Raw genomic sequence first — 27315 nt, 5'->3', positions numbered from 1 at the left:
ACGCACAAAAGACAACAAAAACACAGCAAAATCTGTTTTTTTGTAAGCAGCTTCCTTCCTGCCAAGAGCAGGTTTTGCCTCAAAAAACATGAGAACATAGTCTAAAACAGATCAGTGGCGTTTCCATGTTACTTTTGACAGCAAAATCACTATAGCGGGCAACATAGAAAACTGCCTAAGGTGCAGGCTCTTATACATAGGATAATGCCACCAGCCAGGAATTATTTCTCACTATTATGGGCTCTGGGCAGCACCTTTGTTTTTATGCTGCTAGTGCTGGCTGTGGGCAGGATTGTAATGTGAAGAACTACAATTCCCATGGAGCATTGCCTTTCACAGACATTACCTCCATTTGTAGAAACCCGCATGACGCCTGTATTACATTGCAAAGGCACTGCTGGAATCACTCACTGTCTTCACCGACAGTTGGGAGACCCTAATCCCTCTGATATCGATTGAATCGGACTTTAATCTAAATATAAATATATAAATATAAATAAATTATATAAATATAAATATATATATATATATACACACACACACACACACAGTGGGGCAAAAAAGTATTTAGTCAGTCAGCAATAGTGCAAGTTCCACCACTTAAAAAGATGAGAGGAGTCTGTAATTTACATCATAGGTAGACCTCAACTATGGGAGACAAACTGAGAAAAAAAAATCCAGAAAATCACATTGTCTGTTTTTTTAACAATTTATTTGCATATTATGGTGGAAAATAAGTATTTGGTCAGAAACAAACAATCAAGATTTCTGGCTCTCACAGACCTGTAACTTCTTCTTTAAGAGTCTCCTCTTTCCTCCACTCATTACCTGTAGTAATGGCACCTGTTTAAACTTTTTATCAGTATAAAAAGACACCTGTGCACACCCTCAAACAGTCTGACTCCAAACTCCACTATGGTGAAGACCAAAGAGCTGTCAAAGGACACCAGAAACAAAATTGTAGCCCTGCACCAGGCTGGGAAGACTGAATCTGCAATAGCCAACCAGCTTGGAGTGAAGAAATCAACAGTGGGTTAATAATTAGAAAATGGAAGACATACAAGACCACTGATAATCTCCCTCGATCTGGGGCTCCACGCAAAATCCCACCCCGTGGGGTAAGAATGATCACAAGAACGGTGAGCAAAAATCCCAGAACCACGCGGGGGGACCTAGTGAATGAACTGCAGAAAGCTGGGACCAATGTAACAAGGCCTACCATAAGTAACACACTACGCCACCATGGACTCAGATCCTGCAGTGCCAGACGTGTCCCACTGCTTAAGCCAGTACATGTCCGGGCCCGTCTGAAGTTTGCTAGAGAGCATTTGGATGATCCAGAGGAGTTTTGGGAGAATGTCCTATGGTCTGATGAAACCAAACTGGAACTGTTTGGTAGAAACACAACTTGTCGTGTTTGGAGGAAAAAGAATACTGAGTTGCATCCATCAAACACCATACCTACTGTAAAGCATGGTGGTGGAAACATCATGCTTTGGGGCTGTTTCTCTGCAAAGGGGCCAGGACGACTGATCCGGGTACATGAAAGAATGAATGGGGCCATGTATCGTGAGATTTTGAGTGCAAACCTCCTTCCATCAGCAAGGGCATTGAAGATGAAACGTGGCTGGGTCTTTCAACATGACAATGATCCAAAGCACACCGCCAGGGCAACGAAGGAGTGGCTTCGTAAGAAGCATTTCAAGGTCCTGGAGTGGCCTAGCCAGTCTCCAGATCTCAACCCTATAGAAAACCTTTGGAGGGAGTTGAAAGTCCGTGTTGCCAAGCAAAAAGCCAAAAACATCACTGCTCTAGAAGAGATCTGCATGGAGGAATGGGCCAACATACCAACAACAGTGTGTGGCAACCTTGTGAAGACTTACAGAAAACGTTTGATCTCTGTCATTGCCAACAAAGGATATATTACAAAGTATTGAGATGAAATATTGTTTCTGACCAAATACTTATTTTCCACCATAATATGCAAATAAATTGTTAAAAAAAGAGACAATGTGATTTTCTGGATTTTTTTTTCTCAGTTTGTCTCCCATACTTGAGGTCTACCTATGATGTAAATTACAGACGCCTCTCATCTTTTTAAGTGGTGGAACTTGCACTATTGCTGACTGACTAAATACTTTTTTGCGCGTGTGTGTGTGTGTGTGTGTGTGTGTGTGTGTGTGTGTGTGTGTGTGTGTGTGTGTGTGTGTGTGTGTGTGTGTGTGTATATATATATATATATATATATATATATATATATATATATATATATATATATATATATATATACACACACATATACACATACTAGCTGAAGAGCCCGGCGTTGCCCGAGCATAGTAAATATCTGTGGTTAGTTATAGCACCTCACGTCTTATTGTCCCATCATGCCTCTCATTTTCCCCCTCACTCCTCATATTTGCCCCCTCACTCCTCTCATTCCCCCCTAACACTTGTCATTTCGACCTCACATCTGTCATTTTCCGATCACTCCACTATTTTCCCTCACTCCTCATTTAGCACTCACACCCCTCATTTTCACCTCAGTATATACAGGTTTGTCATCTCCCTTATATATAGTATACACCTGTATGTCATCTCCCCTGTAAATAGTATATACCTGCTGTATGTCAGCTCCTCCTGTATATTGTATATACCCATGTGTCATCTCCTCCTGTATATATTATATACCTGTATGTCCTCTTCTGTATATACGATATACCTGTATGTCATCTTCTCCTATATATAGTATATACCTGTATATCATCTCCTGTATATAGTATATACCTGTATGTCATCTCCTCCTGTATATAGTATATACGTGTGTCATCTCCTCCTAAATATAGTAAGTACCTGTAAGTCATCTCCTCCTGTATATAGTATATACCTGTGTATCATCTGCTCCTGTATATAGTATATACCTGTGTCATCTCCTCCAGTATATAGTATATACCTGTGTGTCATCTGCTCCTGTATATAGCATATACCTGTGTGTCATCTCCTCCTGTATATAGTATATACCTGTGTGTCATCTCCCCTGTATATAGTATATACAGTGGGGCAAAAAAGTATTTAGTCAGTCAGCAATAGTGCAAGTTCCACCACTTAAAAAGATGAGAGGCGTCTGTAATTTACATCATAGGTAGACCTCAACTATGGGAGACAAACTGAGAAAAAAAAATCCAGAAAATCACATTGTCTGTTTTTTTAACATTTTATTTGCATATTATGGTGGAAAATAAGTATTTGGTCAGAAACAAAATTTCATCTCAATACTTTGTAATATATCCTTTGTTGGCAATGACAGAGATCAAACGTTTTCTGTAAGTCTTCACAAGGTTGCCACACACTGTTGTTGGTATGTTGGCCCATTCCTCCATGCAGATCTCCTCTAGAGCAGTGATGTTTTTGGCTTTTCGCTTGGCAACACGGACTTTCAACTCCCTCCAAAGGTTTTCTATAGGGTTGAGATCTGGAGACTGGCTAGGCCACTCCAGGACCTTGAAATGCTTCTTACGAAGCCACTCCTTCATTGCCCTGGCGGTGTGCTTTGGATCATTGTCATGTTGAAAGACCCAGCCACGTTTCATCTTCAATGCCCTTGCTGATGGAAGGAGGTTTGCACTCAAAATCTCACGATACATGGCCCCATTCATTCTATCATGTACCCGGATCAGTCGTCCTGGCCCCTTTGCAGAGAAACAGCCCCAAAGCATGTTTCCACCACCATGCTTTACAGTAGGTATGGTGTTTGATGGATGCAAGTCAGTATTCTTTTTCCTCCAAACACGACAAGTTGTGTTTCTACCAAACAGTTCCAGTTTGGTTTCATCAGACCATAGGACATTCTCCCAAAACTCCTCTGGATCATCCAAATGCTCTCTAGCAAACTTCAGACGGGCCCGGACATGTACTGGCTTAAGCAGTGGGACACGTCTGGCACTGCTGGATCTGAGTCCATGGTGGCGTAGTGTGTTACTTATGGTAGGCCTTGTTACATTGGTCCCAGCTCTCTGCAGTTCATTCACTAGGTCCCCCCGCGTGGTTCTGGGATTTTTGCTCACCGTTCTTGTGATCATTCTGACCCCACGGGGTGGGATTTTGCGTGGAGCCCCAGATCGAGGGAGATTATCTGTGGTCTTGTATGTCTTCCATTTTCTAATTATTGCTCCCACTGTTGATTTCTTCACTCCAAGCTGGTTGGCTATTGCAGATTCAGTCTTCCCAGCCTGGTGCAGGGCTACAATTTTGTTTCTGGTGTCCTTTGACAGCTCTTTGGTCTTCACCATAGTGGAGTTTGGAGTCAGACTGTTTGAGGGTGTGCACAGGTGTCTTTTTATACTGATAACAAGTTTAAACAGGTGCCATTACTACAGGTAATGAGTGGAGGAAAGAGGAGACTCTTAAAGAAGAAGTTACAGGTCTGTGAGAGCCTGAAATCTTTGTTGTTTGTTTCTGACCAAATACTTATTTTCCACCATAATATGCAAATAAATTGTTAAAAAAACAGACAATGTGATTTTCTGGATTTTTTTTTCTCAGTTTGTCTCCCATAGTTGAGGTCTACCTATGATGTAAATTACAGACGCCTCATCTTTTTAAGTGGTGGAACTTGCACTATTGCTGACTGACTAAATACTTTTTTGCCCCACTGTACCTGTGTCATCTCCCTTGTATATAGTATATATGTGTGGGTCATCTCCCCTGTATATAGTATATATCTGTATGTCATCTCACGTTATTTGGTCAGTATTTTTACCTCAGTATTTGTGAGCTAAATTGGCAGCCTGATAAATCCCCAGCCAACAGGAATCCCTCCCCCCTGGCAGTATATATTAGCTCACACATACATATAATAGACAGGTCATGTGACTGACAGCTGCGTATTTCCTATATGGTACATATGTTGCTCTTGTAGTTTGTCTGCTTATTAATCAGATTTTTATTTTTGAAGGATACCAGACTTGTGTGTGTTTTAGGGAGAGTTTCATGTGTCAAGTTGTGTGTGTTGAGTTGCATGTGGCGACATGCATGTAGCGACTTTTTGTGTGTCGAGCTGCATGTGACAGATTAGTGTAGCAAGCTGTGTGCAGCAAGTTTTGCGCATGGCGAGTTTTGCGTGTGGCGAGTTTTATGTGTGGTGCCTTTTGAGTATGTGCAAGTTTTGTGTGAGGCAACTTTTGCATGTGTTGCAACTTTTGTGCATGTGGCAATTTTTCCGCGTGTGCAAGTTTTGCGTGTGGCGAGTTTTCCATGAGGTGAGTTTTGCACATGTGGCGAGTTTTGCGTGAGCCTAGTTTTGCATGTGGCGAGTTTTGCGCGTGGCGAGTTTTGAGTGGCGACTTTTGTGTTTCGACTTTTATGTGGCGTGGTTGGTGTATGTGTGGTGAAATGTGTGCTGAGGGTGGTATATGTGTTCAAGCACGTGGTAGTGTGTGGCCCATTTTGTGTGTGTGTGTTCATATCCCCGTGTGTGGTGAGTATCCCATGTCGGGGCCCCACCTTAGCAACTGTACGGTATATACTTTGGCGCCATCGCTCTTGTTCACATCTGGCAGCTGTCAATTTGCCTCCAACACTTTTCCTTTCACTTTTCTCCATTATGTAGATAGGGGCAAAATTGTTTGGTGAATTGGAAAGTGCGGGGTTAAAATTTCACCTCACAACATAGCCTATGATGCTCTCAGGGTCCAGACGTGTGACTGTGCAAAATTTTGTGGCTGTAGCTACGACGGTGCGGATGCCAATCCCGGACATACACACACACACACACATTCAGCTTTATATATTCGATATACGTGGGCCTCAAGACACTGCACTGCTGCTCACCGACTGCTGTCCAAATGAGAAACACTCTACCGAGATACCGAAGAGGAGTGTGAGGTCTGGTACTGCAGGAAGGGTACTAGAGAAAGTAATCACCTAACGTACAGAATGCCTCACTAGCTCAGGTTACAGAATGCTACTTCAGTTCCATATGCACATTTTCTTGAGTCAAAGCCAAGACTCCCCAGTCCTGCTGTATCCACTCCTGGTTTTGGCCAAGATACTTGCAGCAAAAACTGCAATGATTTTTTGTTTCTTAAAAAATAGAATTAGACTTACCGGTAATTTGGTTTCTAGGAACCTTCCACGACAGTCACCTTGGAGGATGTCTCCCCGCCCTAATGGGGGGCAGGAACACAAAGAGGTTAAATAACAGTCCCCTTCCTGCTATCTCCAGTGTTTTTTCTGGCCATAGTAGTGTGAATAGTTACCACTAAAGTGCAGGAATCATCCAGTGAATATCAGATAGGGAGGGAAATTAGTGCTGTCGTGGAAGGTTCCAAGAAACCAAATTACCGGTAAGTCTAGTTCTATTTTCTCTAGTCACCTCCCACAACAGTCACCTTGGAGAAATACCAACGTTAATTTCTTTAGGGAGGGACCATGGCCTGTAGAACACGTCTGCCGAAGGTCAGATCCCTGTCGAAATTTAGCCTGTAATGTCTGGTGATGGTATGAATAGAAGACCATGTGGCGGCTCTGCATATCGGTTCTGATGAGGTGTTCCCTCTTGCTGCCCATGACGTGGAAACCAACCGGGTAGAATGGGCCTTCAGCGAGATCGGCGGAGGGAGATCTTTTGCCGAATATGCAAGGTCGATGGCTTGTTTTATCCAGCTTGCAATCGTGCTCTTAGTCGCTTTTTTTCCCCTTTATTCTGTCCTGAGAACTGGATAAATAGATTCTGGTCGACCCTCCAAGTCTTGGACTGCTCCAGGTAATGGAGAACTACCCTGCGGACGTCCAGGGTATGGAAGTTTTCCTCCTTCTCGTTGGAAGGGTTTGAACAAAATGAGGGCAAAACCACATCCTGACCCCTATGAAAATCCGAAATGACTTTGGGCATAAAGGCGGGGTCTAGTCGTAGGATTATGCCATCAGAGTTTATGGATAGGAAGGGTTCTTGAACTGACAAGGCTTGCAATTTTCCTACGCGCCTAGCTGTGGTAATTGCGACTAGGAACACCGTTTTAAGTGTTAGGATTTTAAGGGGTAGAGAAGACAAGGGCTCAAAGGGTGGCTGAGTTAAACTATTGAGTACTAAATTTAGGTCCCCGGGAGGGACCCGACTAGGGAGACTTGGACGTAGTCTACTTGCTGAAGTTATGAATCTTTTGATCCAGCGATGGCCAGCTAGATCCTGGTCAAAAAAGGAAATAAGGGCAGATACCTGGAATTTAGAGTACTCGGGGAGAGCCCAAGATCTAACCCCTTCTGGAGGAAGTCCAAGATTTGAGAAATGTTGTGGGGAGAAGGACCAGGGACACTAGGAAGACACCAAGAAGAGAACTTCTTCCATACTTTGTTATAGATGGAATTAGTCACCGGTTTCCTACTCTTTTGGAGAGTTTGGATAACCCTATCAGAGAGACCTCTGGCTTTTAGAATGTTGGTCTCAGTAGCCAAGCAGCTAGATTCTACTTTTTCAGATCCGGATAAAGGAGGGGACCTAGGACAAGGAGATGGGATCTTTGAGGAAGAAGAATGGGACCTTCTTCGGTCATTCCTCTCAAGGAGTTGTACCAGCTCCACCCTGGCCACAATGGGGCAATAGGATTGTTGTGACTCTGTCTGACCGGATTTTCTGCAGCATCTTTGACAACATCGAAATTGGTGGGAAGGCGTAAGCATCCGTTCCCAGAGCCCCCTGCACGGGGCTGAGGGAGAAATATGTTTTTGACTTTGCGTTTTGGGCATTCGCAAACAAGTCGACCTCCGGGGTTCCCCATCTCGAGGTTAAGGTTAGGAAAACCTCCTGGTTCAGGTACCATTCTCCAGCATGTATGTCTTTCCTGCTGAGGAAGTCCACTTTGGTGTTTTCTGAACCCTTCAGATGTACCGCGGAGATTGGGTGGAGAAACACCTCCTTTCAGAGAAATATTCATGCTGCCACTAGTTTCAGACTGGTATACTTTGTACCCTATTGATGACGAAGATAAGCCACAGTCGTCACGTTATCGGAGTAGACACAAATATGATGGCCTTGGACTAGAGATGAGGCAGCTACCAGCGCTTCCTCTACTGCATCTGTGTGAAGTACTTTCAGAGGGAGCTGATCCCAGCTTACTCCTCGACGAAGGTTCCGGCCTTTTAGCCACCATGACAGGGCTGACTTCACATGTCCGGGAAGAGGGATTCTCCTGGACAGAGTGTTCTGATTCGAGAATATAGGAGAACGTGAGTCTGGAGTGTCCGTGTGTGTGTGCCTGTGCCCAGGATACCGCCTGAATGCACGAAGTTAGGGATCCTAGCATGGACATGGACTCCTTCAGGGATCTTGGTTGTTTGAATCTGGAGATTATTTGGCAAAGGTCACGCTGACGATCTTCGGGAAGGAAGGACATCCTTTTCTCCGAGTCTAAGAGAATCCCCAGGAATTTCTTCCTTGTGGATGGCTGTAGGTCCGACTCTTGGAGATTCGGGATCCAGCGCAGGGACTCGAGAATATGTAAAGTTTTCGATACATCCTGGTTCGGCTGAGATGTTGAAGGAGCCATGATAAGAACATCATCTAGGTAAGGGACCAGGCAGATTCCCTGAAGACGGAGGAAGATGACTGCTTCTCTCATGATTTTCGAGAATACCCTCGGGGCCGAGGATACTCCGAAGGGAAGGACATTGAACTGGTAGTGAGTGATCTTGCGGTTGTGGGAGATCGTGAACCTGAGGAACCTCCTGTGATCCGGATGGATTGCTACGTGATAATAGGCGTTCCTAAGGTCTACCGTTCCCATCACACAGTCTTGCCCAATAAGCGGGTTTGCGGTTTTGACTGACTCCATCTTGAACCTCCAATACTTGATAACCTGGTTCAAGGGTTTTAAATTTATGATCAGTCTGCATTTCCCAGAGGGTTTCCTTATGAGGAATAGGTGAGAGTAATGAACTCTGCCTAAGTCCTGCTGAGGTACATGGGAGATCACTTTCTCGCAAGAGTTCCTGGATTTGAAGGAGAAAGGAGTCGAGGAGGTCTGGGGATTGTTCCGGGATAATTCTCAGGCAGTGTGTGTGTGTGTGTGTGTGTGTGTGTGTGTGTGTGTGTGTGTGTGTGTGTGTGTGTGTGTTTGTGTCTCGAATTCCAATTTCAGCCCGAATTGTAATGTGTGGAGGATCCACTGGTTCGTGGATATGGACTGCTATTGGGTGAGAAACCGTGAGAGTCGGCCCCCAACCGAAGAGTCACTGTTTGTCCTGAGTCTGTTGCTGTTGAGGCACGAGGATATTCCTGCCTCTACCCCCTTTCGGGTAGATCCAACGACCCGTTTTGCCTTTTCCCCTAAAGTCCTTCTGGGAGGACTGGTCACGAGGGGGACGAAAAAAACGTCAGGAAGGGATTTCTTCCTATCAGAGGCCTTATCCAGGATATCATCCAGTATTTGCCCGAACACATGGTGACCCTGAAAGGGGATCGCGCAGAGTTTTGTTTTAGAGGTAATGTCGCCTCCCCAAGATTTCAGCCAAAGAGCTCTCCTGGCTGAGTGCGAGAGAACTAGGGACCGTACGGCCACATGAACAGACTCTCCTGAAGCACTGGCTAAGAATACCGAAGCCTTTTGAAGAAGGGGAAGGGAGTCCAGGATTTCCTCTCTGGAAGTGCCCTGGGAGAAATGTTCCTCTAATTTGCGAAGCCAGTAGAAGCAATATTTGCTTTAAGAAGATTCGTAGAGGACTCCCAGGACTTCTTTAGGTGGTTAGGTGGCTCTCTATTTTTTGATCCATTGGATCTTTTAATTGAGAAGAGTCCTCAAATGGGAGAGACGTCTTTTTGGTGACTTTAGAGACCTGAACGTCCACTTTGGGAACCTCCCAAATAGAATTATCACCCTCTAAGGGAAACCGTTTTTTAAAGTCTGAAGGGACACTAAGGCCCTTCTCTGGGGAAGCCCACTCTTGGAAAATGAGAACCCATTTTTAGGCTTGGGTTTCCGACCCCCAAACATTACATCCTGGACGAAATGTTTTTCCTCCACTTCCTCAACCCCCATGGTGCACCTTACTATGGAGACCAGCTCATCCATATCCTCAGAGGAAGAGCAATATTTTTTCCCATCAGCTTTAGGGGTGGATGTGGAGCCCTCATTCTCCCAATTGTCGTCTGACTCAGAGGAATGGACCTCACCCGAGTCAGAATCAGTATTAACTGGGGCCATCTTCCTCTTTTTAGGAGGTGGAGGATGCGACACCTGAGGTTGGGAGAAGGCCGCCATGGAGGATTGTACCTCCTGTTTAATCAAGCTTTTAATACTGTCCAGGAGGGAGGGCTGTTCAGCACGTAATATGTCATCCGTACAGGGTTGACACAGGGTCTTCTTATTGACGGAGGGTAGCCGGGAGCCACAAATACCACACTTGCGGCTAGGTTTACTCTTTTGGGCAGAGACCTTTTCTCAATAGAAGAGAGAGAGGTATACTAAGTAACCCATTCAAACATGCCTGAACAGTAATGGGACCAGCCCAGCTACTCACGGCAGGAGGGTGAACGCTAGGATCTGCAGATGAAGCAGAGGGTTTGTCGCCGTCCATGGTCAAGCTGTATACAGTCACAGAGAGACAGGAGGACAGCATCTTACCTGGAGGCCCAGACCAGGATATGAAGGTATCGAGGTCCCCAGCGATATTATGTGCTCCTCCCCCTGCGGTCCATAGGTAGGCTTGAGACGACCCTATCCTGTCGGCGATTCCCCCCGGTGGCCACCGACCTCATGGAACGCAGGAGACAGCGTGCGTTCCAGCGCGGAGCCCCAGGCTGCGAACCAGAAGTGCGGTGACATCACATCCGGCGTGCGCGAACCCGGAACTCCACACAGACGCCGGAGAGGGAGGACGCCGGCAGCAAGTCACTGCCCCGCTTTGCCCCTGACAGAGGAGCGGGAGGGGTGGGAAGGAGGGTCCGAGTCCACCACAGCGATGGAGACTGAGCGCAGCACATGGAGGAGGGGAGGATCACCGCCCGACCTCGGCTGCCGGGCAGTAAGAAAAATCCAGGTGCTCCGTTCACCAGCCACGACCGCACCTGCAGGACCTCTTCATGCCCCACAGGGGGGACAGGAAAAACACTGGAGATAGCAGGAAGGGGAGGGTTATTTAACCTTTTTGTGTTCCTGTCCTGTCCCCCATTAGGGCGGGGAGACATCCTCCAAGGTGACTGTCGTGGAAGGTGACTAAAGAAATAAATACATATAGCTTGCTCGCAAGACCACCTTTTTGTGCATTCAAATGTCGAGGGCAAAAATCTAACTAGACACCCTTATATTTCAGCCTCACTGTACATAGACACCCGTCAGTCCATTGACAGTTCGGCTGATGGCCATCTCTTGCAACTGTGTTCTCCGAGAGTGCCATGGCCAGACTTCTCTGGTGGCAGCTGAATCTCAGGGAGAGCAAAAACTGGCAACCTAGAATCAGATGGGATCTGCTGGGGTAAAAGTGGGGAGGCCCCATATTCACTAGGCGATTGTTAGCCTAATGTGTTTGATGGACTTAAGAATAGAAACCCTAAGTGAAAATGCCTTTAATAACTTGTAGTTGACAACTGAAATACAGGTTACCTTCTAACCAGAGAAAAAAAATGCAAGCTACAGCTCAAAGTCCAGAAAAGAAAAATATTTCTTCCCGCACACAACATAACTAACCAGTCAAAGACCTATGACACCATCTTAACAAACTAAAGTCCCCATACACATGAAATAAAAGGTGTCTTTACCCGCTAATTTCAGGGTAACCATCTAATGTATGGGGTGACCTCCCGACTGTTCCCCAAAAGATTATATCGGAGGATGCAAGAGTTGGGCAGTTGGAATCCAATCACCCTGTTTGTTCTGTGGCAGCGGTTATTCCAGTCCCCCTCGTAGACAGCCCAGCAATGTCCTTGCGGAGCAATTGTGTGTGTACAGACAGCTGCGTGTGTGCTGCAGTTTGCTTAACCCTCCGTCACATACAACTGATCTGACAGGCGCTTCTCTTTTACTTTCATTTCTCCTTCCTCACCAGATTGTGAGGAAACCCCCTCCCTCCAGGTAGTCTCCTGTCTCTTGAAGGTCTGTGAAACCTGATATCACAGTTGGATTTCAGAGCTTCAGAGGAGAGGATATAGCTGCACAGATCTCTCAGGCTCATTGCATGTGAATACGTCACATTCAGTAAGGTTGGTATTTTATGTTTTTATTCATCACAATAGTTTGTTTAGCTTGTTTTATGAATGTATAGCACAAAATGTGAGGATATTTCACAGAAATAAGGGAGATTTTATAAAAGAAAGTGTGCTGCTCAGGCATATACAGTAGTTCCCTAACATATTCCTTCTCTTGCTTCAGATTATCTGCTGAAATGGAGAGGAAAATGTACAATTTATCCAAACAACTTGATGTTGAGGAAGTAACAAACATGCTGTTAGATGATAGGGACCTCACACTGAATGAGGATTTAGGAGAGGAAAGTGAGATTGATTCTCATGATGAGGTGGAAGAATAATGTTTCCTGGATTCTGAAACAGAGCAAGATGGTGACAGTGGTGAGGATGAAGAAGTTGGATCATATTATATTGGAAAAGATAAAAATACTAAATGGAACAAGAAGCCATTCCAGAAAAAACGTAGGGAACCTTTAAACATTATTACTCACCTTCCTGCAGTAATAGGAACTGCACGTAATGCAAAAACTGCAGTTGAATGCTGGAACAGTATATTTACAGATGACATTCTGGACTCTATTGTCACATATACCAACCAATATATAGACATTATAAAGGACAAGTACATCTGCAACAGAACCATCAAGCCCACAGATGAAATAGAACTGCGTGCTTTTTTTGGATTACTGTACCTTGCAGGAGCTTATAGGGCAAATAGACAAAGTTTGGAGGAACTTTGGGGTAAAGATGGGGATGGAGTTGAAAAATTTAGCCTTGTTATGTCCATAAACAGATTCAAGATTCTAATTCGTTGCCTTCGGTTTGACGACAGAACTACCCGAACCGAACGCAAAACACATGACCGACTTGCTCCAATTCGTGATATATTTCAAAGATTTGTTGTAAACTGTAAACAAAGTTATTACCCTGGAGAGAATCTCACTATTGACGAAATGCTCCCTGGTTTTCGTGGTAGATGTGCCTTTCGTCAATATATTCCATCAAAGCCAAACAAATATGGAATAAAAATTTATGCCCTTGTTGATGCCAGTAAGACCTACACTTACAACCTGGAAGTTTATGCAGGAAAACAACCACAAGGTCCTTACTGTGTGAGCAACAAACCCATTGATGTTGTAAAAAGACTGGCTGAACCCTTATTTGGATCGGGTCGCAATATTACAGCTGACAATTGGTTTACAAGTTGTGATCTGATTGATTATCTGAAAATTCAGAAGCTGTCATATGTGGGAACTGTAAGAAAAAACAAAAGGGAATTGCCGCCACAGTTTGTAAGTGTGAAAGAGAGACAACAGTACAGCAGTATGTTTGCATTCCATAATGGAAAGGCTTTAGTTTCCTATGTACCACATGCCAAAAAAATCGTACTTCTTCTATCAACACTTCATGATGATGCTGCCATCGATCCTGGGACTGGGGCAGAAAAAAAAACGGAGATAATTACATTTTACAATGCCACCAAAGGGGGTGTGGATACAGCAGATCAGATGTGCTCCACTTTCAACATCAGCAGAAACATCAAACGCTGGCCAATGGTCATATTTTTTGCTATGTTGAATTTGGGTGGTATAAATTCACAAGTAATTTATCTTGAAAACAAGCTTGAACCACTCCGTAGACGATTGTATCTGAAAAAATTGGCCCATGAACTAGTACTTGGAGAGCTACGCAGGAGAAGCGTGAAAACAATCGGTATCCCCTCTCGCCTTCAAGTTCAGCTCAAAAGGTTCCGCCCAGAAGATGATGGTGAAAAGTCACCATCTGCACCACCTCACAAAAGAAGGAGATGCACCACCTGCCAAACGGAAAGCGGAAACAGAAGGCTTTCAAATTATGAATGTCTCAAATGTCATAAAGCAATTTGCCTGACACATGCAAAAATGGTGTGTAATTCTTGCTATTTGCTCTGCAAGTGTGACTTTTCTGGGGAAACCTCAGCATCTACTTCTGATTGAATATGTTTTTAATAGTACTTAAGGTACCTTAAAATTAAGTTTGTGTTCAAAAATTTTCTTTGTACATTTTTTTGAGAGAGTCGAACTGGGGACTATTTGGCGGGAGTTTTGAAAAGTTTGTATTTCATAGTTATTAGTTTTATGTTAAGTAAATGTTTTTTTTTGCAACTGATTATGTGTAGTCTCTTTTATTACATCCCTATGAAGGTCACTGATCACTTTTAGAGCACTGAAATTGCAAACATTAAATATTATAGGTATTTTTCCAGCAGGCGCCTGACAGGCACATTGTATGTGAACTCGTTAGTCCGAATATTGTATGTGACAGAGGGTTAATAGTGGCAAGTACACCAGCCATATGCTACATTAATGGAAGTGTACTGATCCTTCCTATAGTAATACATAATTTTATGACAGGTTTTCCTGCAGATGACCCCCACTAACTCACTTTCTTTTTTAGCGCGACATATGGATTTTTTTTACTCCCAAACTGTAGTGCAGAATACAAAGTTATAACCTTGCAGATTTCAGAAGCGTAACATGTTTATCTACGTATAAGGGGGGCTTCAGCCTGTCCCACTGCAGATCAAATGTCAGAGAAAGAAGCATCTCAGGAGAGAAAGTCTTCTCCACGTGTCTGATTTCTTCCGTTCCATGTGTAAAACACACACTCAATTAGACCGACGGCGCATGTATAGTTAGAATGAGAGAGGGGAGATGAGGGGGTTGTTGGCGTCAGCTTCTGAAGGTATGTGGGCTAACCTCTTAGGAGCCTTCAGCCCAGCAAGATGTCTAGCCCTATAGTCAATGGGGTCTGTTGGGCACTGGTGGTGTCTGTTACGTGACAGATCCAGTACAGCTATTTTCATGGAGCAGAAATATGAATGCAGATGTAAACCTAGACTGAGGCAACTATTACGCTACTTTTGTGCCAAGACACATTGGCCGTTGAATCAATCAAGCCTAGCGCATTGTAGGCCAGACTTGATGAACAGTGCGCTGGGGTACATAAGTACGGTAACTTGACAACTTTCAGCTACCATGCGTCACTGCAAAAGATGTACTCCAGTTAGAGACCGCGGTACATTTTTTTCCTTAATTTACACCACTTGTGATGAAAAGTATGGTAAATTTGTTGGCCACACCATCTCCCACCAAAACCTCGCCCAGCTTTCATGAAGTCCACAACTGGCAAAAACCCATCAAAACCCATAAGAGTCGCACTAAAACTTTGCTACATTTCAAAAATTTTTACGCCAGAAAACTGGCAAAAATTTCTTAATGAATTGACAAACTTAGCGGGAATCCAGCAATAAACAGCAGTGCTGCAGTTTGTGACTTTTTACAGATTGTTAGAAAAGCGGGCAGGGTTAGAACATGGGTAGAGGCCACAGTTGGTCAAACACCAAAAATAGGCTCATAGCAAAAGTAGATCTTGATTTCTGGCCGAAGCCCAAACACATCTCTTAGGCTACTTTCACACTAGCGTCGGGCTCGGCCCGTCGCAGTGCGCCGGGCCGAGGTTACCGACGCTAGCGTTGTTTGCACCGCACAATGGGTGCAGCAGATGCAGATTTTCATCGCATCCGCTGCCCCATTGTGAGGTGTGGGGGAGTTGGGGGAGGATTTCCGGCCGCGCATGCGCGGTCGGAAAAAGCAGTCCATCGGCAGCAAAAAACGTGACATGCAGCGTAGCGGTCCGCCACAACACGTCGCAACCTTCCCACGACGGTTGCGACGTGTGGCAATGCGTCGCTAATGTTAATCTATGGGGCAAAAACACATCCTGCAAACTTTGCAGGATGCGTTTTTTTTCCCATAAACGACGCATTGCGACGTATTGCAAAAAACGCTAGTGTGAAAGTAGCCTTAATAAATGTGGTGCTTCTCATTTCAGTGTTACTGAGTTTAAGGCCGGGGTCACACTTGCGTGTGCAATCCGAGAAACTCGCGTGGGTCTCTGGCATCAATACCCGGCAGCACTCTGGACCGGAGCGTTCAGCTGCATAGAAATACATGTAGCCGCATGCTCCGGTCCCGAGTGCCGGTGGCTGTGCCGGGTATTGATGCGCAAGTTTCTCGTATTGCACACGCAAGTGTGACACCGGCCTAAGGCTGTATTCATACATCAATGTTTCACAATTCAAATATGGACCATAATGGTGGATGGTGATATATGGCTGACCGCGATACACTGGTGTATGGGGCCCGTTTTAATAAATAGCTCCAAACTGTTTTAGGTCTGTTTAATGACAATTTTTTGTCCAGTGCTGTTAAACACTCAACTAGAATCCAAAAGTGATTTATAGTGTTAGGCTTCTATATTGTAAGGAATCTTAAGACTAAGAGAAAATTTTTTCTTTTAGTAGGTGCCGTTATTAAATGCACTATTGAAGGAGGCTGTGATAGAGAAAAACGTCAATAAAGCTATAGATATCACAAAGCTGCAACAGGGCTCCCATTACTGTGTAAGAGATACTTACTGTATTTCTCCATTAATCCAATCTCATATACAAGAAGAAGAAAAATCAAAAACAAACAAACACACATTGCGCCATTGTTAGGGGCTGTTTCACTATTAGGATATTAATGACCTTCCCTTAAGATGTTTCATTCTCATACTCATCAGATGTCTATACCCAGTGTACAGGCTCTACAGTGTTAAATCTGATCACATTAGATGACATTATAAAATACACTGCTCAAAAAAATAAAGGGAGCACTTAAACAACAGAATATACTGTAACTCCAAGAAAATCAAACTTCTGTGAAATCAAACTGTCCACTTAGGAAGCAACACTGTTTGACAATCAATTTCACATGCTATTGTGCAAATGGGATAGACAGACGGAAATTACTGGCAATTATCAAGATACCCTCAATAAAGGTGGGGACCACAGACCACATCTTAGTACTAATGCTTTCTGGCTGATGTTTTAGTCACTTTTGAATGTTGGTTGTGCTTTCACACTCATAGTAGCATGACACGGACTCTAAAACCCACACAAGTGGCTCAGGTAGTGCAGCTCATCCAGGATGGCACCTCAATGTGAGCTGTGGCAAGAAGATTTGCTGTGTGTCAGCGTAGTGTCCAGAGGTGCTAGAAGGAGACAGGCCAGTACACCAGGAGACGTGGAGGGGGCCGTAGGAGTTCAAAAACCAGAAGCAAGACGCTACCTCAGCCTTTGTGCAAGGAGGAACACTGCCAGAGCCCTGCAAAATGACCTCCAGCAGGCCACAAATGTGCATGTGTCTGCACAAACGGTTAGATACCAACTCCATGAGGATGGTCTGAGTGCCCAACATCCACAGATGGTGGTTGTGCTCACAGCCCAGCACCGTGCAGGACGCTTGGCATTTGTCACGGAACACCAGGTTTGGCAAATCGCCACTGGCGCCCTGTGCTCTTCACAAATGAAAGCAGGTTCACACTGAGCACATGTGACAGACGTGACAAAGTCTGGCGACGCCGTGGAGAATGATCTGCTGCCTGCAACATCCTTCAGCATGACAGATTTGGCAGTGGGTCAGTAATGCTGTGGGGTGGCAATTCTTTGGAGGGCCGCACAGCCCTCCATGTGCTTCCCAGAGGTAGCCTGACTGCCATTAGGTACCGAGATGACATCCTCAGACCCCTTGTGAGACCATATGCTGGTGCAGTTGGCCCTGGGTTCCTCCTAATGCAGGACAATGCCAGACCTCATGTGGCTGGAGTGTGTCATCAGTTCCTGCAAGATGAAGGCATTGAAGCTATAGACTGCCCTGTCCGTTCCCCAGACCTGAATCCGACTGAACACATCTGGGACATCATGTCTCGCACCATCCACCACCGTTGCACCACAGACTCTCCAGGAATTGGTGGATGCTTTAGTCCAGGTCTGGGAGGAGATCCCTCAGGAGACCATCCGCCGCCTCATCAGGAGCATGCCCAGGCGTTGTACAGTAGGGAGGTCATACAGGCACGTGGAGGCCACACACACAATACTGAGCATTATTTCCTTGTCTTGAGGCATTTCAACTGAAGTTGGATCAGTCTGTAACTTCATTTTCCACTTTGATTTTGAGCATCATTCCAACTCTAGACCTCCGTGAGATATTAGTTGTGATTTACGTTGATCATTTTTTAGGTTTTATTGTTCTCAACACACTCCACTATGTAATGAATAAAGATTTACAACTGGAATATTTCATTCAGTGATATCTAGGATGTGGGATTTTAGTGTTCACTTTATTTCTTGAGCAGTGTATATTCTTTATGGGCCACAATAAAACATGCAACTATATGCAATTCCATGTAACCTTAAAAGGGTTGTCCAGATTTGACATGAAAGACTATTTTATTGCATACTTGTGAATACTCACATTGCACGCTGTCAGTATTCCCCAGGAGCAGATAGTCATGTGATATGCATACTCCCGGACACATTCAGACTAGCAGCTTCTCTCAATACAAGTGAATTGAGCAAAAGCACGCAAGTCTAATCATAATCTAGCAGGATATACGCAAATCGCGTAATTGCAGTCACATGACCGCCAGCTCTCACCGCTGCCACCAGAGAATTTCGAGTGCGCAAATTGTAGATTCACAAGTCTGAAGACACAGAGTGACTGCCAAATTTCATGTCAAACCTGGCCAATCTTTTTAAAGGGGTTGTCCAGGTTTGGGATGAAAGTCTGTTGCCACTATGTAACTGCAGACTTCTGAATCCTCACAACACGCTCATCACATGTAGTCAGGACTCTCCGAGAGCAGGCAGTCACGTGACAGCAAGTATGTAATGTGCATACATGTAGTCATGCGCCAATTAGACACGTTCGGCTTCACTCAATCACTTGTATAGAGTGAGGCTGGGCACGTATAGTCAGAATGTGGCCAGTAGGAGGCATATTGCATATCTGCAGTAGTCGCTAAATCCTGACAGCATGCAGAGAGCATCTGCTTTTATACAGTAATTAAAAATTTGACATGACCAAATACAATTTCCTATGTTAATAATTGCAATCTATATGCCATCAGGTCTGCAGACAGACAGTACATAGATGTATAAAACATTCTTGCCAGAATAAGCCCCATGGCACCGATGGGACCACACACTGCGCCTCGGAGGCCACAGTGGCTTTTATATTGAATAGATGGGTTTGCCAGATGACAGCTGCTCCGTTGTGAGGCCATTACAATTAGCCATGTAGCTTTGTACAGCTATTTTCTGGCAAAATCGTGCATCTTTAAAAAAAAAATAAAAGCACACGGTGACTCCACGCTACTGTGATTTGTGACCATTTCAGTGCTGCCTTGTGCGTGCCCACCATCAGGCCAGGTCCAGACGAGTGCATGCAAAACCATCCATTTTCCTTTTCTTTTTTACATCCAAGTCACCTGTATGTCCAGTTTTTTCTTACATTTGTACGGTATGCGTATCATATATGAACAATTTAATAAATTTAATGGTTCAGTGAAAAATGCCCGACATATGGAAGGTGACATGCATGTGATCCAATGACTTATCATTGGAGAGTCTGATATAAAATACGGATCACTGTAGAGCAAGCTGCAATGTTTGCACGAGGACAGTCGGTCCGTGTATAAAGCAGGTCACTGATCCTTCCCCATTGCAGTGGGCAGCGTGCTGCCCGTATGCCGTCAGTTCTGGATACGGACACTTAGTATCCAAAGGAGCCCAAACCCTGAGGACACAGGTGTACTCACAGATGCAGCTGGGATGTGTAGTAAGCCTGTCGCTCTGCTAATGTGTATGTCGCCGCCACGTCTTATTTACGCTGTACGACTTTGGTCATAGTCTGAGCTTTGCTCCCGGACTGATGGTCACAGTAGAGCCAGATGTGCCAGCGCGGACAGTGCCACCATATGCCAGGCGCAGACTATGTAGGAGGATCCCATGGTGACCGTAGTGACACGGCCGACATACACGAGCTGTATGTGTATACGTTATACATATACATTGAGTATATGGCGGAGTCTACAGAGCTGTATGTGCACATTATATATATATATGTATGTATATATATATATATATATATATCGTGTCTGTGTGTATATACAGCTTGTGTGTATATGTCTGTGCATCTATCTATCCATATGACACACATACCAGCTGTATATACCCAGGCCAGGGGCTGTATACGGAACTACAGGCCCGGGCTTCCCCTACAGTACACATAGCGGAGGAATGGCGGCCACCTCCCTCCCCGGCGCCGTCCCCGAGCCCCGGGTCGTATGTGGCTCCCAGTCAGCACTCACCTGTCTCCGGACCAGCAGCCTCGGTGTCGCCTTTCCGTTTGTCCCCTCGCTTCCGCCGTACGTGTACAGTGCAGATCCCCGCTCTGGACGCCCCGCCCCCTGACACTTTGTTCTGACTGCAGGAGGGGCGTCAGGTTACGTCTGCAGATTTCGAGGCGGCTTTCTTTTTCGCTCTACCATTGGCTATAGACTACGTCACTAACTGCACCGCTAGCCAATCAGAATCGCTTATGTTGACGTTACCTTCTTCTTAGTTTTTTTTTTTTTTTTTTTTTTTTTTTCTTTTTACAGCAACAGCGCTCCTAGTGGATATAATAGGCATGGTTTACCTTCTCGGCTTCACCAGTTGCTCAATGGCTCTTATTGGTTTCGTTTTTCAGGTCTAGTGCAGAAAATATAGTATGTCTGGAATCTGATTGGCCGCTATGGGCAAGTCCTTATTTCAGTGTTATTTTTCTTAAGTTTCACTGTGGTAAGCTACAGCCTCAATTCACTGTTTGGCCACAAGGCGGCGCTATTACTGTTCTATCTACAGCCACTTGCATGCTGGGGAATGTGCTCATATTAACCCCTTAAGCGCCGAGGGTGGTTTGCACGTTAATGACCGGGCTTTTTATTACAATTCTGACCACTGTCCCTTTATGAGGTTATAACTTTGGAACGCTTCAACGGATCCGGGTGATTCTGACAATGTTTTCTCGTGACATATTGTACTTCATGATAGTGGTAAAATTTCTTTGATATTACCTACGTTTGTTTGTGAAAAAAAAATGGAAATTTGGCGAAAATTTCGAAAATTTCGCAATTTTCTAACTTTGAATTTTTATGCCCTTAACCCCTTAATGACCAATACGTCTTTTAACTGACCTGAGATATAAGAGAATAGCCTCCCCATACAGATGACAATCCATCATCTGTCAGCTGTACACTATAGCTGACAACTTGCTGTATCAGCCACGATCAGTATTTGCACCGTCCATATCTGTTTAACCCCTTAGATGCTGCTGTCAATAGTGACTACATCATTATAAATGGTTAACAGAGTGTGGGGGCTTCTTCTTTGTCACAATTGGTGCCCTCAGATCATGATTGTGTGGTCCTGATGTTTGCCATGGCAATTCATGACCAAATAGCGGCCTTAGAGTCTGACGGCTGTAGTAATCTGTTTAGAAGTTAGCAACATTTAGGTGGTAAAAATACACATTTTCATTTCTGTCATACCACTTTGCATTAATTCCTGTAAAGCACCTAAAGGGTTAATAAACTACCTGACAACAGTTTTCAATATGTTTTGGGGTGCTGTTTTTAAAATGGTATCACGTTTGTGGGTTTCCCAATATATGGGACCCCTAAAGTCACTTCAAACATGGATAAGTCCCTAAAAAAATAAATTTTGTAAATTTCTTTGAAAAAATGAAAAATTGCTGCTACATTTTTAAACCTCGTAAAATGCTAACAAAATAAAATAACATTTTACAAATGGTGCTGATGTAAAGCTGACATGTGGGAAATGTTATTTATTAATGGTTTGCTGTGGTATGACTATCTGGATTAAAGGGATAATCATTCAAATTTAGAAAATTGCTAATTTTTTAACATTTTTCTCAAATTTTTGATATTTTTTATAAATAAACACAAAAAATGTTGAACAAAATTTACCATTATCATAAAGTATAATGTGTCACGAAAAAACAATCTCAAAATCACTGGGATTTGTTGAAGCGTTGCAGAGTTATTACCACATAAAGTGACACTGGTCAGATTACAAAAATTTGGCTCGGTCACTAAGGGGTTAAATCACAGAGATATGTCACACAAAATACTTAATAAGTAACATTTTCCACGTCTACTTTACATCAGCACAATTTTGGAACCAAAATTTTTTTTTTGTTAGGGAGTTATAAGGGTTAAAAGTTGACCAGCAATTTCTCATTTTTACAACACCATTTTTTTTAGGGACCACATCTCATTTGAAATGACTGAGGGGTCTATATTATAGAAAATACCCAAGTGTGACACCATTCTAAAAACTGCACCCCTCAAGGTGCTCAAAAGCACATTCAAGAAGTTTATTAACCCTTCAGGTGTTTCACAGGAATTTTTGGAATGTTTAAAAAAAGAATGAACGTTTAATTTTTTTTCACAAAAAAATTACTTCAGCTCCAATTTGTTTTATTTTACCAAGGGTAACAGGAGAAATTGGACCCCAAAAGTTGTTGTACAATTTGTCCTGAGTACCCAGATACCCCATATGTGGGGGTAAACCACTGTTTGGGCACACGACAGGGCTCGGAAGGGAAGGAACACCGTTTGACTTTTCAATGCAAAATTGGCTGGAATTGAGATGGGACGCCATGTTGCGTTTGGAGAGTCCCTGATGTGCCTAATGTTAGGGGTCGAGTTCCCGCCGCTGTACAGGGGGAATCTCAAACCATGTCTGCTGCGGTTTCTCATTCTGCATCAGCCACGGTGGAGTTTGCTCAGCGGAGACATCGGTCCCAGCGTCTTGCTCAGTCTCATTCTGTGCAAAGGGTTACTGCTGCTTTTCCTGCTTCTGCCATTGAAGCCAGTGCTGGGCAGTGGCGAGCAGATGCTTTTGGGACTAAGTTCTGCTTTTCCCCTTCTGAGCATGCCCAGGGCAAGATCTCCCATTGGAGATCGAGGGTCACATGTTGTGAATTCTGTGGCAGAGCTCCCTCCTGTGGTCACAAGTGGTACTTCGGCTGATTCTCTCTGTGAGCTTCTGTTGGTGGAGGGAAGTGGTACTGCGGCTTCTGAGTTTCCTACCTCAGGTGATGTGGTGAGGTCGTTGGGTACTGCTCTACTTGACTCCACCTAGTGCTTTGATCCTGGCTTCCTGTCAATGTTCCAGTGTTGGACTTGTTTTTCCCTGGATCATTCCTGTGGCCTGCTGCTCTGCATAGCTAAGTTCTTCTTTGCTATTTGTTTGCTATTTTTTCTGTCCACCTTGTCTAATTGTTTTGCTGGAAGCTCTGGGACGCAAAGGGTGTACCTCCGTGCCGTTAGTTCGGTACGGAGGGTCTTTTTGCCCCCTTTGCGTGGTTTCCTTTAGGGTTTTGTGTAGACCGCAAAGTTATCTTTCCTATCCTCGCTCTGTTAAGAAAGTCGGGCCTCACTTTGCTGAATCTATTTCATCCCTACGTTTGTCTTTTCATCTTACTCACAGTCATTATATGTGGGGGGCTGCCTTTTCCTTTGGGGTATTTCTCTGAGGCAAGGTAGGCTTATTTTCTATCTTCAGGCTAGTTAGTTTCTCAGGCTGTGCCGAGTTGCATAGGCAGAGTTAGGCGCAATCCACGGCTGCCTCTAGTGTTGTTTGGAGAGGATTAGGGATTGGGGTCTGCAGAGTTCCCACGTCTCAGAGCTCGTTCTATGATTTTGGGTTATTGTCAGATCACTGTATGTGCTCTGACCGCTATGTCCATTGTGGTACTGAATTGCCTATCATAACAGTACAGGAAGCGAAAAGTACTAATGATTCTCAATAGAGGGAAAAAAGAAGTTCTGAGACCATTTTTTTTTCTTTGCACTGTGTTTTGCCTTTTTTTTCCCCTAGACATTTGGGTGGTTCAGGACACAGGTGTGGACATGGACATTCAGGGTCTGTGCTCTTCAATGGATAATCTCGTTATAAATGTACAAAAGATTCAAGATTTGGTGGTTCAGAAGTCTATGTTTGAACCAAGAATTCCTATTCCTGATTTGTTTTATGGTGATAGAGTCAAGTTTGTGAATTTCAAAAATAATTGCAAACTGTTTCTGGCCTTGAAACCTCCTCTGGTGACCCAGCTCAACAAGTGAGAATTATTATTTCTTTTTTGCGTGGCGACTCTCAAGACTGGGCATTTTCCCTTGCGCCGGGAGATCCTGCATTAAGTAATATTGATGCGTTTTTCCTGGCGCTCGGATTGCTGTACGATGAGCCTAATTCAGTGGATCAGGCAGAGAAAAATTTGCTGGCTTTGTGTCAGGGTCAGGATGAGATAGAGGTATATTGTCAGAAATTTAGAAAGTGGTCCGTACTCACTCAATGGAATGAAGCTGCGCTCGCAGCGATTTTCAGAAAGGGTCTCTCTGAAGCCCTTAAGGATGTCATGGTGGGATTTCCTATGCCTGCTGGTCTGAATGAATCTATGTCTTTGGCCATTCAGATCGGTCGACGCTTGCGTGAGCGTAAATCTGTGCACCATTTGGCGGTATTACCTGAGATTAACCCCTTTACCCCCAAGGGTGGTTTGCACGTTATGGACCGGGCCAATTTTTACAATTCTGACCACTGTCCCTTTATGAGGTTATAACTCTGGAACGCTTCAACGGATCCCGGTGATTCTGACACTGTTTTCTCGAGACATATTGTACTTCATGATAGTGGTAAAATTTATTTGATATTACCTGCGTTTAGTTGTGAAAAAAACGGAAATTTGGCGAAAATTTTGAAAATTTCGCAATTTTCCAAATTTGAATTTTTATGCGATTAAATCACAGAGATATGTCACAAAAAATACTTAATAAGTAACATTTCCCACATGTCTACTTTACATCAGCACAATTTTGGAACCAAAATTTTTTTTTGTTAGGGAGTTATAAGGGTTAAAAGTTGACCAGCAATTTCTCATTTTTACAACACCATTTTATTTTAGGGACCACATCTCATTTGAAGTCATTTTGAGGGGTCTATATGATAGAAAATACCCAAGTGTGACACCATTCTAAAAACTGCACCCCTCAAGGTTCTCAAAACCACATTCAAGAAGTTTATTAACCCTTCAGGTGCTTCACAGGAATTTTTGGAATGTTTAAATAAAAATTAACATTTAACTTTTTTTCACAAAAAATTTACTTCAGCTCCAATTTGTTTTATTTTACCAAGGGTAACAGGAGAAAATGGACCCCAAAAGTTGTTGTACAATTTGTCCTGAGTACGCTGATACCCCATATGTGGGGGTTAACCACAGTTTGGGCGCATGGCAGAGATCGGAAGGGAAGGAGCGCCATTTGACTTTTCAATGCAAAATTGACTGGAATTGAGATGGGACGCCATGTTGCGTTTGGAGAGCCACTAATGTGCCTTAACATTGAAACCCCCCACAAGTGACACCATTTTGGAAAGTAGACCCCCTAAGGAACTTATCTAGAGGTGTGGTGAGCAGTTTGACCCACCAAGTGCTTCACAGAAGTTTATAATGCAGAACCGTAAAAATAAAAAATCATTTTTTTTCACAAATATTATCTTTTCGCCCCCAATTTTTTATTTTTCCAATGGTAAGAGAAGAAATTGGACCACAAAAGTTGTGGCACAATTTGTCCTGAGTACTCTGATACCCCATATGTGGGGGTAAACCATTGTTTGGGTGCATGGGAGAGCTCGGAAGGGAAGGAGCGCCGTTTGACCTTTCAATGCAAAATTGACAGGAATTGAGATGGGACGCCATGTTGCGTTTGGAGAGCCACTGATGTGCCTAAACATTGAAACTCCCCACAAGTGACACCATTTTGGAAAGTAGACCCCCTAAGGAACTTATCTAGAGGTGTGGTGAGCAGTTTGACCCACCAAGTGCTTCACAGAAGTTTATAATGCAGAACCGTAAAAATAAAAAAATCATTTTTTTTCACAAAAATTATCTTTTCGCCCCCAATTTTTTATTTTCCCAATGGTAAGAGAAAAAATTGGACCACAAAAGTTGTGGCACAATTTGTCCTGAGTACTCTGATACCCCATATGTGGGGGTAAACCATTGTTTGGGCGCATGGGAGAGCTCGGAAGGGAAGGAGCGCCATTTGACCTTTCAATGCAAAATTGACAGGAATTGAGATGGGACGCCATGTTGCGTTTGGAGAGCCACTGATGTGCCTAAACATTGAAACCCCCCACAAGTGACACCATTTTGAAAAGTAGACCCCCTAAGGAACTTATCTAGATGTGTGGTGAGCACTTTGACCCAATAAGAGCTTCACAGAAGTTTATAATGCAGAGCCGTAAAAATAAAACAAAATTTTTTTCCCACAAAAATAATTTTTTAGCCCCCAGTTTTGTATTTTCCTGAGGGTAACAGGAGAAATTGGACCCCAAAAGTTGTTGTGCAATTTGTCCTGAGTGCGCTGATACCCTATATGTGGGGGAGAACCAGCGTTTGGGCGCATAGGAGGGCTCGGAAGGGAAGGAGCGCCATTTGGAATACAGACTTAGATGGAATGGTCTGCAGGCGTCACATTGTGTTTGCAGAGCCCCTAATGTACCTAGCAAGTAGAAACCACCCACAAATGACCCGATATTGGAAACTAGACCCCCCAAGGAACTTATCTAGATGTATTGTGAGAACTTTGAGCCCCCAAGTATTTCACTACAGTTTATAACGAAGAGCCGTGAAAATAAAAAAAAAATTTCCCCTCAAAATTATTTTTTAGCCCCCAGTTTTGTATTTTCTCGAGGGTAAAAGGAGAAATTGGACCCCAAAAGTTGTTGTCCAATTTGTCCTGAGTGCGTTGATACCCCATATGTGGGGGGAACCAGCGTTTGGGCGCACGGGAGGGCTCGGAAGGGAAGGAGCGCCATTTGGAATGCAGACTTAGATGGAATGGTCTGCAGGCGTCACATTGCGTTTGCAGAGCCCCTAATATACCTAAACAGTAGAAACCCCCCACAAGTGACCCCATATTGGAAACTAGACCCCCCCACGAACTTATCTAGATGTGTTCTGAGAACTTTGAGCCCCAAGTGTTTCACTACAGTTTATAACGCAGAGCCGTGAAAATAAAAAATCTCTTTTTTTCCCACAAAAATTATTTTTTAGCCCCCAGTTTTGTATTTTCCCAAGGGTAACAGGAGAAATTGGACCCCAAAAGTTGTTGTCCAATTTGTCCTGAGTATGCTGATACCCCATATG

The 27315-nt window shown here is 44.0% G+C and overlaps 1 protein-coding gene across 1 annotated transcript in view; it reads right to left on the bottom strand.

The window, feature by feature from the left end:
- TMBIM6 (transmembrane BAX inhibitor motif containing 6) overlaps window positions 1–20538 on the bottom strand; it is a 40751-nt gene extending 20213 nt beyond the window's left edge. The window contains exon 1 of the mRNA XM_069758322.1: window positions 20411–20538. The gene's annotated coding sequence lies outside the window, so the exon portion shown is untranslated. The remainder of the gene's footprint in view (window positions 1–20410) is intronic.
- Window positions 20539–27315: the final 6777 nt, after the last annotated feature.

This window comes from Ranitomeya imitator, chromosome 3, assembly GCF_032444005.1.
Source record: "Ranitomeya imitator isolate aRanImi1 chromosome 3, aRanImi1.pri, whole genome shotgun sequence".
Taxonomy (NCBI): Eukaryota; Metazoa; Chordata; class Amphibia; order Anura; family Dendrobatidae; genus Ranitomeya; species Ranitomeya imitator.
The sequence above is the reverse complement of the archived record's forward strand: the minus strand, read 5'-3'. Positions and strand labels throughout refer to the sequence as shown.